Genomic DNA, 15781 nt, shown 5'->3' with positions numbered 1-15781 from the left:
AGAAAACTAGTGGGTGTGCATCCAACTTGCTTGTTCACGAAGACCTAGGGCATTTGAGGAAGCCCATCGTAGGAATATACAAGCCAAGTTCTATAACGAAAAATTCCCACTAGTATATGAAAGTGACAACCTATGAGACTTTCTACATGAAGAACATGGTGCTACTTTGAAGCACAATATATGAGACTCAATAAAGAACAAGGTGCTACTTTGAAGCACAAGTGTGGAAAAAGAGATAGTAGCATTGCCCTTTTATTTATTTATTTTCTTTATTTTCTTTTTTTTCTTTTTATTTTTTTTCTTTTTTTTCCTTTTTTTTCTTTGGCCTTCCTTTTTTTGGCCTTCCTTTTTTTTCTTTTTGGGCAATGCTCTAATAATGATGATCGTCACATTTTTATTGATTACAACACATGAATTACAACTCAAAACTAGAACAAGATATGACTCTATATGAATGCCTCCGGCGGTGTACCGGGATGGTGCAATGAATCAAGAGTGACATGTATAAAAATTATGCATGGTGGCTTTGCCACAAATACGATGTCAACTACATGATCATGCAATGGCAATATGACAAAAGTAATGTATGTCATGATGATGATGAACGAAACGGTTGAAAGTTGCATGGCAATATATCTCGGAATGGCTATGGAAATGCCATAAATAGGTAGGTATGGTGGCTGTTTTGAGGAAGATATAAGGAGGTTTATATGTGATAGAGCGTATCATATCACGGGGTTTGGATGCACCGGCGAAGTTTGCACCAACTCTCAAGGTGAGAAAGGGCAATGCACGGTACTGAAGAGGCTAGCAATGATGGAAAGATACAAGTGTGTATAATCCATGGACTCAACATTAGTCATAAGAACTCATATACTTATTGCAAAAATTTAGAAGTCATCAAAAACCAAGCACTACGCGCATGCTCCTAGGGGGATAGATTGGTAGGAAAAGACCATCGCTCATCCCCGACCGCCACTCATAAGGATGCACAAGCCAGGTACACTTCATGCTTCAAATTTGTTACACAATGTTAACCATATGTGCATGCTACGGGACTTGCTAACTTCAACACAAGGATTCTTTAAATTCATAATCACCCAACTAGCCTGACTTTAATATCACTACCTCCCTATCTCAAAACAATAATCAAGTATCAAGTTGATCATAGCATCCAATTCACTTCTTGTGATAGTTTTTATTATACCCAACTTGGATGCTCATCATTCTAGGACCAATTTATAACCATAGCAAATACCATGATGTTCTAAAAGACTCTCAAAATAATATAAGTGAAGCATGAGAGATCAACAATTTCTTCAAAATTAATCCGCCACCATGCTCTAAATGATATAAGTGAAGCATTAGAGCAAAAATTATCAAGCTCAAAAGATATAAGTGAAGCACATAGAGTATTCTATCAAATCCTAAGCAAATAGGCTTCTCCCAAAAGGTGTGTTACAGCAAGGATGATTATGGTAAACTAACAAGCAAAGACTAATATAATACACGACGCTCCAAGCTTAGGCTTTTGGCTATTCTTGAATATCTTGGGGTGCCTTGGGCATCGCCAAGCTTAGGCTTTTGCCACCCTTTATTCCATAGTCCATCAAATCTTTACCCAAAACTTGAAAACTTCACAACACAAAACTCAACAGGAAATCTTATAAGCTCCGTTAGTGAAAGAAAACAAAACCACCACATAATGTACTGTAATGAACTCATTCTTTATTTAAATTGGTGTTAAACCTACTGTATTCCAAGTTCTCTATGGTTCATACCCTTACATACTAGCCATAGATGCATCAAAATAAGCAAACAACACACGAAAAACAGAATCTGTCAAAAACAGAACAGTCTGTAGCAATCTGTAACTAACGCAAACTTATGGAACCTCAAAAATCCTACCAAAATAGGACGTCCTAAACAATTTGTTTATTGGACAGAAGTAAAAAGAATCAATGCAAAAGCTCGTTCATGTGATTTATTGAATTTTTTCTCGTGAGCGCAAAGTTTCTGTTTTCAGCAGAATCAAATCAACTCATATCATAGGTTATCCTATAGGTTCTACTTGGCACAAACACTAAATAAAACATGAAAACACATCTAAACAGAAAGTAGAAAGAAAATTTAACACTAAACAGGAACAAAAACAAAAAACATAAATAAAATTGGGTTGCCTCCTAACTAGCGCTATCGTTTAACGCCCCTAGCTAGGCATAAAAGCGAAGATAGATCTAAGTAGTGCCATCTTTGGCACTTGGTTCATAAGTAGCTCGCATGATAGATTCATAAGGTAATTTGACTTTCCTTCTTGGAAAGTGCTCCATGCCTTTCTTTAATGGAAATTGGAATCTAATATTCCCTTCCTTCATATCAATAATCGCACCAATCGTTCTAAGGAAAGGTCTACCAAGAATAATAGGGCAAGAAAGATTGCAATCTATATCAAGAACGATAAAATCAACGGGCACCAAATTTCTATTTGCAACAATAAGGACATCATTGATCCTTCCTATTGGCTTTTTAATGGTGGAATCCGCAAGATGCAAATTTAAAGAGCAATCATCAAGATCATGGAAACCTAGAATATCACATAAAGTTTTCGGAATCGTGGAAACACTAGCACCCAAATCACACAAAGCAAAACACTCAGGATCTTTAATTTTAATCTTTATAGTAGGTTCCCACTCATCATTAAGTTTTCTAGGTATAGAAACTTCCAAATTAAGTTTTTCATCAAAAGATTGCATCAAGGCATCAACGATATGTTTGGTAAAAGCTTTATTTTGACTATAAGCATGTGGGGAATTAACAATGGATTGCAACAAGGAAATACAACTTTCTAAAGAACAATTATAATAATCAAATTCCTTGAAATCCGAGATAGTGGGTTCAATACTATTTAAAGTCATGACCTCTCCAATCCCACTTTTACCAAATTTAGCATCAAGATCTAAAAACTCCGAATTCTTGGGACGCCTTCTAAATAAAGTTGACTCATCTCCAGTCCCATTATTTTCAAGATTAATATTACAAAACAAATATCTAATAGGGGACACATCAATAACTTTAAGATCTTAATCATTATTTTCATGGAAACTAGAAGAACACGCTTTTATAAAGCTATCTTTCTTACCACACAATCTAGCAGTTCTTTCCTTGCACTCGTCAATCGAAATTCTCATTGCTTTGAGAGACTAATTGATATCATGCTTAGGAGGAGAAGATCTAAGTTTGAAAGAATCAACATCAAGTGAAAGTCTATCAATGTTCCTAGCCAAATCATCAACTTTGAGCATTTTTTCTTCAAGCAAAGCATTAAAATTCTTTTGAGAAACCATAAATTATTTCACACTATTCTCAAAATCAGAGGGCATCTTATTAAAATTACCATAAGAATTATTGTAGTAATTTCCATAATTATTAGAGGAATTGCTAGGGAACGGTCTAGAATTAAAGTTTCCTCTATAAGCATTGTTTCCAAAATTATTCCTACCAACAAAATTCACATCCATAGATTCATTATTATTCTCAATCAAGGTAGATAAAGGCATATCATTGGGATCAATAGAAGAACTCTTAGTAGCAAACAATCGCATAAGCTCATCCATCTTTCCACTCAAAACATTAATTTCTTCTATAGCATGCACTTTTTTACTAGTAGATCGTTCGATATGCCATTGAGAATAATTAGCCATAATATTATCAAGAAGTTTTGTAGAATCTCCCAAAGTGATTTCCATAAACGTGCCTCTGGCGGCCGAATCTAAAAGATTTCTAGAAGCAAAGTTCAAACCGGCATAAAAAATTTGTATGATCATCCATAAATTCAAACCATGAGTAGGGCAATTGTGAATCATCAATTTCATTCTTTCCCAAGATTTGGCAACATGCTCATGATCAAGTTGTTTAAAATTCATAATATCGTTCCTAAGAGTGATGATCTTAGCGGGAGGAAAATACTTAGAGATAAAAGCATCTTTGCACTTGTTCCAAGAATCAATACTATTTTTAGGCAAAGATGAAAACCAAACTTTAGCACGATCTCTAAGTGAAAACAGAAATAGCTTCAATTTAACAATATCATTATCCATATCTTTCTTCTTTTGCATATCACACAAATCAACAAAGTTGTTTAGATGAGTAGCGGCATCTTCACTAGGAAGGCAGGCAAACTGATCTTTCGTAACAAGATGCAGCAAAGCGGTATTGATTTCACAAGACTCAACATCATTAAGAGGAGCAATCGGAGTACCAAGGAAATCATTATTATTGGTATTCGAGAAATCACACAATTTGGTATTATCTTGTGCCATGGCAACAAGTAATCCAACACACAAGCAAACAAAAAAACGGCAATGGAAAAGAGAGGAGATTGGGAAAGAGAGGGCGAATAAAATGGCAAAGGTGAAGTGGGGGAGAGGAAAATGAGAGGCAAATGGCAAATAATGTAAATGCGAGGGAGATGAGTTTGTGATGGGTACTTGGTATGTCTTGACTTGAGCGAAAACCTCCCCGGCAACGGCGCCAGAAATCCTTGTTGCTACGTCTTGAGCTTGCGTTGGTTTTGCTTGAAGAGGAAAGGGTGATGAAGCACAGTAGCATAAGTATTTTCCTCAGTTTTTGAGAACCAAGGTATCAATCCAATAGGAGGCTTCCCAACAAGTCCCACGAACCTACACAAACAAACAAAGAACTCGCAACCAACGCGACAGAGGGGTTGTCAAAATATGATAAGAGATAGGCCCGGGGGCCATAAGTTTCACTAGTGGCTTCTCTCAAGAGCATAAGTATTATGGTGGGTGAACAAATTACTGTCGAGAAATTGATAGAAAAGCGAATAATTATGACGTTATCTAGGCATGATCATGTATATAGGCATCACGTCCGCAACAAGTAGACCGACTCCTGCCTGCATCTACTACTATTACTCCACACATCGACCGCTATCCAGCATGCATCTAGAGTATTAAGTTCATAAGAACAGAGTAACGCATTAACCAAGATGACATGATGTAGAGGTATAAACTCAAGCAATATGATATAAACCCCATCTTTTTATCCTCGATGGCAACAATACAATATGTGTCTTGCAACCCTTTTTGTCACTGGGTAAGAACACCGCAAGATTGAACCCAAAGCTAAGCACTTCTCCCATGGCAAGAAATATAAATCTAGTAGGCCAAACCAAACCGATAATTCAAAGAGACTTGCAAAGATAACTCAATCATGTAAAAGAATTCAGAGAAGATTCAATTATTATCCATAGATAAACTTGATCATAAACCCACAATTCATAGGATCTCGACAAACACACCGCAAAAAGAGATTACATCGAATAGATCTCCACAAGAGAGGGGGAGAACATTGTATTGAGATCCAGAAAGAGAGAAGAAGCCAACTAGCTAATAACTATGGACCCGAAGGTCTGTGGTAAACTACTCACAACTAATTGGAGGGGCTATGGTGTTGATGTAGAAGCCCTCCGTGGTGGATTCACCCTCCGGCAGAACGCCGGCGACGGCTCCAAGATGGGATCTCGCGGATACAGAAGGTTACAGTGGTGGAAATTGTGTTTTGGTTGCTCCCTGGATGTTTTCAGGATATGTAGGCTTATATAGGAGGAAGAAGTACGTCGGTGGCCGCCCGAGGGGCCCACGAGACAGGGGGCGCACCCTACCCTCTCGTGGCCGCCTCTTTGTTTCTTGACTTGCACTCCAAGTCCTATGGATCACGTTCGTTCCAAAAATCACGCTTCTGAAGGTTTTATTCCGTTTGGACTCCGTTTGATATTCCTTTCCTTCAAAATACTGAAATAGACAAAAAAACAGCAATACGAGCTGGGCCTCCGGTTAGTAGGTTAGTCCCAAAAATGATAATAATGTATAAAATAAAGCCCATAAACATCCAAAACAGGTAATATAATAGCATGGAACAATCAAAAATTATAGATACATTGGAGATATATCTGTTGGGGATTGTAGCAGAAATTCGAAATTTTCTACGCATCACCAAGATCAATCTATGGAGATACTAGCAACGAGAGAGAGGGGAGTGCATCTTCATACCCTTGAAGATCGTGATGTGGAAGCGTTACAAGAACGCGGTTGGTGGAGTCATCCGAAGAGATTCAGATCGCGGCCGAATCCGATCTAAGCACCGAAGAACGGTGCCTCCGCGTTCGACACACGTGCAGCCCGGTGACGTCTCTCGTGCCTTGATCCAGCAAGGAAAGAGGGAGAGGTTGGGGAAGACTCCGTCCAGTAGCAGCACAATGGCGTGGCGGTGATGGAGGAGCGTGGCATTCCAGCAGGGCTTCGCCAAGCACCGCAAGAGACAAGGAGGGAGAGTGGTAGGGCTGCGCCTTGGAGAGTTCATCTCGTGTGTTTTGCAACCCCCAATACCTCAAGTATATATAGGGGAAGGGGAGGGGCTGCGCCCCCGTCTAGGGTTCCCTCCCTAGGGGTGGCGGCAGACCCCAAAACCCATCTAGGGTGCGGCCAAGGGGGGGAAAAGAGGGGGGCGCCCTAGGGTGGGCCTTAAGGCCCATCTGGACCTAGGGTTTTGCCCCCTCCCACTCTTCCTGCGCCTTGGGCCTTGGTGGGGGGGCGCACCAGCCCACCTGGGGCTGGTCCCCTCCCACACTTGGCCTACGCAGCCCTCTGGGGCCGGTGGCCCCACCTGGTGGACCCCCGGGTCCCTCCCGGTGGTCCCGGTACGTTACCGATAGCACCCGAAACCTTTCCGGTGACCAAAACAGGACTTCCCATATATAAATCTTTACCTCCGGACCATTCCGGAACTCCTCATGACGTCCGGATCTCATCCGGGACTCCGACCAACATTCGGTAACCACGTATATCTATTCCCTATAACCCTAGCATCATCGAACCTTAAGTGTGTAGACCCTACGGGTTCGGGAACCATGCAGACATGACCAAGACAACTCTCTGGATACCCATGTTGGCTCCCACATGTTCCACGATGATCTCATCAGATGAACCACGATGTCAAGGATTCAATCAATCCCGTATACAATTCCCTTTGTCTACCGATATAGTACTTGCCCGAGATTCGATCGTTGGTATGTCGATACCTTGTTCAATCTCGTTACCGGCAAGTCTCTTTACTCATTCCGTAACACATCATCCCGTGATCAACTCCTTGATCACATTGTGCACGTTATGATGATGTCCTACCGAGTGGGCCCAGAGATACCTCTCCGTCACACGGAGTGACAAATCCCAGTCTCGATTCGTGCCAACCCAACAGACACTTTCGGAGATACCCGTAGTGCACCTTTATAGCCACCCAGTTACGTTGTGACGTTTGGCACACCCAAAGCATTCCTACAGTGTCCGGGAGTTGCACAATCTCATGGTCTAAGGAAAAGATACTTGACATTTAGAAAAGCTTTAGCATACGAACTACACGATCTTGTGCTAGTCTTAGGATTGGGTCTTGTCCATCACATCATTCTCCTAATGGTGTGATCCCGTTATCAACGACATCCAATGTCCATGGTCAGGAAACCGTAACCATCTATTGATCAACGAGCTAGTCAACTAGAGGCTTACTAGGGACATGATGTTGTCTATGTATCCACACATGTATCTGAGTTTCCTATCAATACAATTCTAGCATGGATAATAAACAATTATCATAAACAAGGAAATATAATAATAACCATTTTATTATTGCCTCTAGGGCATATTTCCAACAGTCTCCCACTTGCACTAGAGTCAATAATCTAGTTCACATCACTATGTGATTGTAATGAATCAACGCCCATGGGGTTTGATCATATCTCGCTTGTGAGAGAGGTTATTAGTCAACGGATCTGAACCTTTCAGATCCGTGTGTGCTTTGCAAATCTTTATGTCATCTCCTAGATGCAGCTACCATGCTCCATTTGGAGCTATTCCAAATAACTGTTCTACTATACGAATCCGGTTTACTACTCAGAATAATCCGGATTAGTGTCTAAGTTTGCATCGGCGTGACCCTTTATGACGAACTCTTTTACCACCTCAATAATCGAGAAAATTTCCTTAGTCCACTAGTTACTAAGGATAAGTTCGACCGCCGTCATGTGATACATTCCTAGATCACTCTTGTACCCCTTGACTGACTCATGGCAAGGCACACTTCCGGTGCGGTACACAGCATAGCATACTATAGAGCCTACGTCTGAAGCATAGGGGACGACCTTCGTCCTTTCTCTCTCTTCTGCCGTGGTCATTTCTTGAGTCTTACTCAATACTCACACCATATAACACAGCCAAGAACTCCTTCTTTGCTGATCTATTTTGAACTCCTTCAAAATCTTGTCACGGTATGTATTCATTTGAAAGGACTATTAAGCGTTTTGATCTATCCTTATAGATCTTGATGCTCAATGTTCAAGTAGCTTAATCCAGGTTTTCCATTGAAAAACACTTTTCAAACAACCCTTTATGCTTTCCGGAAATTCTACATCATTTCTGATCAACAATATGTCAACAACATATACTCATCAGAAATGCTATAGTGGTCCCACTCACTTCTTTGGAAACACAAGTTTCTCATAAACTTTGTATAAACCCAAAATCTTTGATCATCTCATCAAAGCGTATATTACAACTCCGAGATGCTTACTCCAGTCCTTAGAAGGATTGCTGGAGCTTTGCATACTTGTTAGCATCTTTCAGGATTGACAAAACCTTCTGGTTGTATGACATACAACCTTTTCTCAAGAATATCGTCGAGGAAACAATGTTTTGACATCCTATCTGCAAGATTTCATAAATCATGCAGTAATTGCTAATATAATCCCAACAGACTCTTAGCATCGCTACGAGTGAGAAAGTCTCATCGTAGTCAACTCCTTGAACTTGTCGGAAAACATCTTAACGACAAGTCGAGCTTTCTTAATGGTGATACTTACCATCATTGTCCGTCTTCCTTTTAAAATCCATCTGTACTCAACAGCCTTACGACCATCGAGTAGTTCTGCCAAAGTCTATACTTTGTTTTCATACAAGGATCCTCTCTCGGATTTTTTTATGGCCTCGCGCCATTCGTTGGAATCCGGGACCACCATCGCTTCTCCATAGCTCGTAGGTTCATTGTTGTCTAGCAACATGACCTCCAAGACAGGATTACCGTACCACTCTGAAGCAGTACGCGTCCTTGTCGACCTACGAGGTTCGGTAGTGACTTGATCTGAAGTTTCATGATCACTATCATCAGCTTCCACTTCAATTGGTGTAGGTGCCACAGGAACAACTTCCTGTGCCCTGCTACACACTAGTTGAAGTGATGGTTCAACAACCTCATCAAGTCTCCACCATCCTCCCACTCAATTCTTTCGAGAGAAACTTTTCCTCGAGAAAGGACCTGATTCTAGAAACAATCTCTTTTGCTTCCGGATCTGAATTAGGAGGTATACCCAACTGTTTCGGGTGTCCTATGAAGATGTATTTATCCGCTTTGGGTTCGAGCTTATCAGGATGAAACTTTTCACATAAGCATCACAGACCCAAACTTTCAAGAAACGACAGCTTAGGTTTCTCTAAACCATAGTTCACACGGTGTCATCTCAACGGAATTACGTGGTGCCCTATTTAAAGTGAATGTGGTTGTCTCTAATGCCTAACCCATAAATGATAGTGGTAATTTGATAAGAGACATCATGTTGTGCACCATATCCAATAGGGTGCAGCTATGATGTTCGGACAGACCATCACACTATGGTGTTCCAGGCGGTATTAGTTGCGAAACAATTTCCACAATGTCTTAATTGTGTACCAAACTCGCAACTCAGATATTCATCTCTATGATCATATCATAGACTTTTTATCCTCTTGTCACGAAGATCTTCAACTTCACTCTGAAATTACTTGAACCTTTCAATAATTCAGACTTGTGTTTCATAAAGTAAATATCCTCAGAATCTACTCAAATTATCTGTGAAGTAAGAACACAACGATATCCACTGCGTGCCTCGACACCCATTGGACAGCACACATCAAAATGTATTACTTCCAACAAGTTGCTCTCTTGTTCCATCTTACTAAAAACGAGGCTTTTCAGTCATCTTGCCCATGTGGTATGATTTGCATGTCTCAAGTAATTAAAAATCAAGTTAGTCCAAACGATCCATCTGCATGGGGTTTCTTCATGCGCACATACCAGTAGACATGGTTCGCATGTCTCAAACTTTTCAAAAACGAGTGAGTCCAAAGATCCATCAACATGGAGCTTCTTCATGCGTTTTATACCAATATATGACTCAAATGGCAGTGCCACCAGCAGGTGGTACTATCATTACTATCTTATATCTTTTGGCATGAAAATGTGTATCACTACGATCGAGATTCAATAAACCATTCTTTTAGGTGCAAGACCATTGAAGGTATTATTCAAATAAGTAGAGTAACCATTATTCTCCTTAAATGAATAACCGTATTGCGATAGACATAATCCAATCATGTCTATGCTCAACGCAAACACCAAATAACAATTATTTAGGTTTAACACCAATCTCGATGGTAGAGGGAGCAGGTGATGCTTGATCACATCAACCTTGGAAACACTTCCAACACACATCGTCATCTCACCTTTAGCTAGTCTCCGTTTATTCCGTAGCTCTTTTATTTCGAGTTACTAACACTTAGCAACCGAACCGGTATCTTAATACCATGGTGCTACTAGGAGTACTAGTAAAGTACACATCAATATAATGTATATCCAATATACTTCTGTTGACCTTGCTAGCCTTCTCATCTACCAAGTATCTAGGGTAGTTCTGCTTCAGTGACCGTTCCCTCATTATAGAAGCACTTAGTCTCGGGTTTCGGTTCAACCCTGGGTTTCTTCACTGGAGCAGCAACTGATTTGCCGTTTCATGAAGTACCCTTTCTTTCCCTTGCCCTTCTTGAAACTAGTGGTTTCACTAACCATCAACAATTGATGCTCCTTCTTGATTTCTACTTTCGCGGTGTCAAACATCGCGAATATTTCAAGGATCAGCATATCTATCCTTGATATGTTATAGTTCATCACGAAGCTCTAGTAGCTTGGTGGCAATGTCTTTGGAGAAACATCATTATCTCATCTGGAAGATTAACTCCCACTCGATTCAAGTGATTGTTGTACTCAGACAATCTGAGCACAAGCTCAACGATTGAGCTTTTCTCCCTTAGTTTGCAGGCTAAGAAACTCGTCGGAGGTCTTATACCTCTTGATGTGGGCACGAGCCTGAAATCCCAATTACAGCCCTCGGAACATCTCATATGTTCCCCGACGTTTCTAAACCGTCTTTAGCGCCTCAATTCTAAAGCGTTTAACATTACTGAACTATCACGTAGTCATCAAAACGTGTATGTCAGATGTTCGCAACATCCGCAGACGACGTTCGAGGTTCAGCACATCGAGCGGTGCATTAAGGACATAAGCCTTCTATGCAGCAATGAGGACAATCCTTAGTTTACAGACCCAGTCCGCATAATTGCTACTATCAACTTTCAACTAAATTTTCTCTAGGAACATATCTAAAACAGTAGAACTAAAACGTGAGCTACAACATAATTTGCAAAAACCTTTTGACTATGTTCAGGATAATTAAGTTCATCTTATGAACTCCCACTCAGATATACATCCCTCTAGTCATCTAAGTGATACATGATCCGAGTCAACTAGGCCGTTTCCGATCATCACGTGAGATGGACTAGTCATCATCGGTGAACATCTTCATGTTGATCGTATCCACTATACGACTCATGTTCGACCTTTCGGTCTCTTGTGTTCCGAGGCCATGTCTGTACATGCTAGGCTCGTCAAGTCAACCTAAGTGTTTCGTTTGTGTAAATCTGGCTTACACCGTTGTATGTGAACCTTAGAATCTATCACACCCGATCATCACGTGGTGCTTCAAAACAACGAACTTTCGCAATTGTGCATAGTTAGGGGGAACACTTTCTTGAAATTATTATGAGGGATCATCTTATCTACTACCGTCGTTCTAAGCAAATAAGATGCATAAACATGATAAACATCACATGCAATCAAAAAGTGACATGATATGGCCAATATCATTTTGCTCCTTCTGGTCTCCATCTTCGGGGCTCCATGATCATCATCGTCACCGTCATGACACCATGATCTCCATCATCATGATCTCCATCATCGTGTCTCCATGAAGTTGTCTCGCAAACTATTACTTCTACTACTATGGCTAACGGTTTAGCAATGAAGTAAAGTAATTACATGGCGTTATTCAGTGACACGCAGGTCATACAATAAATAAAGACAACTCCTATGGCTCCTGCCGGTTGTCATACTCATCGACATGCAAGTCGTGATTCCTATTACAAGAACATGATCAATCTCATACATCACATATCATTCATCACATTCTTTTGGCCATATCACATCACATAGCATACCCTGCAAAAACAAGTTAGACGTCCTCTAATTGTTGTTTGCATGTTTTACGTGGCTGCTATGGGTTTCTAGCAAGAACGTTTCTTACCTACGCAAAAACCACAACATGATATGCCAATTGCTATTTACACTTCATAAGGACCCTTTTCATCGAATCCGATCCGACTAAAGTGGGAGAGACTGGCACCCTCTAGCCATCTTATGCAACAAGTGCATGTCAGTCAGTGGAACCTGTCTCACGTAAGTGTACGTGTAAGGTCGGTCCACGCCGCTTCATCCCACAATACCGTCGAAAAAAGATAGGACTAGTAACGGTAAGCATATTGAACAAAATCAACACCCACAACAACTTGTGTTCTACTCGTGCATATAATCTACGCAATAGACCTAGCTCATGATGCCACTGTTGGGGATCGTAGCAGAAATTCGAAATTTTCTATGCATCACCAAGATCAATCTATGGAGATACTAGCAACGAGAGAGAGGGGACTGCATCTTCATACCCTTGAAGATCGCGATGCGGAAGCGTTACAAGAACACGGTCGGTGGAGTCGTTCACGAAGCGATTCAGATCGCGGCCGAATCCGATCTAAGCACCGAAGAATGGTGCCTCCGCGTTCAACACACGTGCAGCCCGGTGACGTCTCTCGTGCCTTGATCCAGCAAGGAGAGAGGGAGAGGTTGGGGAAGACTCCGTCCAGCAGCAGCACAACGGTGTGGTGGTGATGGAGGAGCGTGGCATTCCAGCAGGGCTTCGCCAAGCACCGCAAGAGACGAGGAGGGAGAGAGGTAGGGCTGCGCCTTGGGAGAGTTCATCTCGTGTGTTTTACAGACCCCAATACCTCAAGTATATATAGGGGAAGGGGAGGGGCTGCGCTCCCATCTAGGGTTCCCTCCCTAGGGGTGGCGGCAGCCCCCAAAACCCATCTAGGGTGCGGCCAAGGGGGGGAAGAGAGGGGGCACCCTAGGGTGGGCCTTAAGGCCCATCTGGACCTAGGGTTTTGCCCCCTCCCACTCTCCCTGCGCCTTGGGCCTTGGTGGGGGGGCGCACCAGCCCACCTGGGGCTGGTCCCCTCCCACACTTGGCCTACGCAGCCCTCTGGGGCCGGTGGCCCCACCTAGTGGACCCCCAGGACCCTCCCGGTGGTCCCGGTACGTTACCGATAGCACCCGAAACCTTTCCGGTGACCAAAACAGGACTTCCCATATATAAATCTTTACCTCCGGACCATTCCAGAACTCCTCGTGACGTCCGGGATCTCATCTGGGACTCCGAACAACATTCGGTAACCACATATATCTATTCCCTATAACCCTAGCGTCATCGAACCTTAAGTGTGTAGATCCTACGGGTTCGGGAACCATGCAGACATGACTGAGACAACTCTCCGGCCAATAACCAACAGCGGGATCTGGATACCCATGTTGGCTCCCACATGTTCCACGATGATCTCATTGGATGAACCATGATGTCAAGGATTCAATCAATCCCGTATACAATTCCCTTTGTCTACCGGTATAGTACTTGCCCGAGATTCGATCGTTGGTATGCCGATACCTTGTTCAATCTCGTTACCAGCAAGTCTCTTTACTCATTCCATAACACATCATCCCGTGATCAACTCCTTGATCACATTGTGCAGATTATGATGATGTCCTACCGAGTGGGCCCAGAGATACCTCTCCGTCACACGGAGTGACAAATCCCAGTCTCGATTCGTGCCAACCCAACAGACACTTTCGGAGATACCCGTAGTGCACCTTTATAGCCACCTAGTTACGTTGTGACGTTTGGCACACCCAAAGCATTCCTACGGTGTCTGGGAGTTGCACAATCTCATGGTCTAAGGAAAAGATACTTGACATTTAGAAAAGCTTTAGCATATGAACTACATGATCTTGTGCTAGGCTTAGGATTGGGTCTTGTCCATCACATCATTCTCCTAATGATGTGATCCCATTATCAACGACATCCAGTGTCCATGGTCAGGAAACCGTAACCATCTATTGATCAACGAGCTAGTCAACTAGAGGCTTACTAGGGACATGATGTTGTCTATGTATCCACACATGTATCTGAGTTTCCTATCAATACAATTCTAGCATGGATAATAAATAATTATCATAAACAAGGAAATATGATAATAACCATTTTATTATTGCCTCTAGGGCATATTTCCAACAGTATCAGTGCTCTATATGAAACTTGCTTAGAATTTCATGTAGTTTCATCTTACCTTGTTGCATCCGTGTTTTGAGTGTGTTTGATTGATGTTTGAATGTATTTTGCATCAATGCCATGTTTAACTTGTTTTGCTCATATTTTCTAGGTCGTAGCTCCGAACTAAATGAACTTTATATGTAACTTGACTAGAATTTCATGTAGATCATCTTGGTGCATCTTAACTTGCTATTTAACAACTTGAACATAAGGTTCATTCAGATTTGGACCGATTTTGAAATTTGCATATGAGGACTTACCGGAATTGTTACATGTTGTTCCCGGCCTCATTTAAACTTGCTTTGATGTGTTGTTCTTGTATCCATCATCTCTTGCCATGAGTAGCTTACTATATGCCCTGGCTTGCATCATACTTGGTTGAGCATCATGCCATGTCTATGTGTTGTGTGTTTACCGTGGTGTTTGCTTCTTTCCGGTTGTGCTCCTTCTCGTTAGTTCCTGTTTCATTGCGATCGTGAGGATTCATTCGTCTATGCTTGGTTCGTATTCGTGGCTTCATCTTCTTCATGGACTCGTTCTTCTTCCTAGCGGGATTTCAGGCAAGATGACCGTTACTCTGGATCTCACTACTATCATTGCTATGCTAGTTGAGTCGTTCCATCACTATGCTGCGCTACCTATTCTCTTGCTTATCAAGCCTCCTAATTTGCCATGTCAGCCTTTAACCTTTTTCACCCTTCCTAGCAAACCGTTCTGTTGACTATGTTACCGCTTCGCTCAGCCCCTCTTATAGCGTTGTTAGTTGCAGGTGAAGTTGGAGATTGCTCCATGATGGACAGAATTATGTTGGGATATCACAATATCTCTTATTTAATTAATGCATCTATATACTTGGTAAAGGGTGGAAGGCTCGGCCTTATGCCTGGTGTTTTGTTCCACTCTTGCCGCCCTAGTTTCCGTCGTACCGGTGTTATGTTCCTTGATTTTGGGTTCCTTACGCGGTTGGGTGATTTATGGGACCCTCTTGACAGTTCGCTTTGAATAAAACTCCTCCAGCAAGGCCCAACCTTGGTTTTACCATTTGCCTACCTAAGCCTTTTTCCCTTGGGTTTCCGGAGCCCGAGCGTCATCTTTATTTAATCCCCCCCCCCCCCCCCCGGGCCAGTGCTC

This window comes from Triticum aestivum, chromosome 7B (genome assembly GCF_018294505.1).
Source record: "Triticum aestivum cultivar Chinese Spring chromosome 7B, IWGSC CS RefSeq v2.1, whole genome shotgun sequence".
Lineage (NCBI taxonomy): Eukaryota > Viridiplantae > Streptophyta > Magnoliopsida > Poales > Poaceae > Triticum > Triticum aestivum.
The sequence above is the reverse complement of the archived record's forward strand: the minus strand, read 5'-3'. Positions refer to the sequence as shown.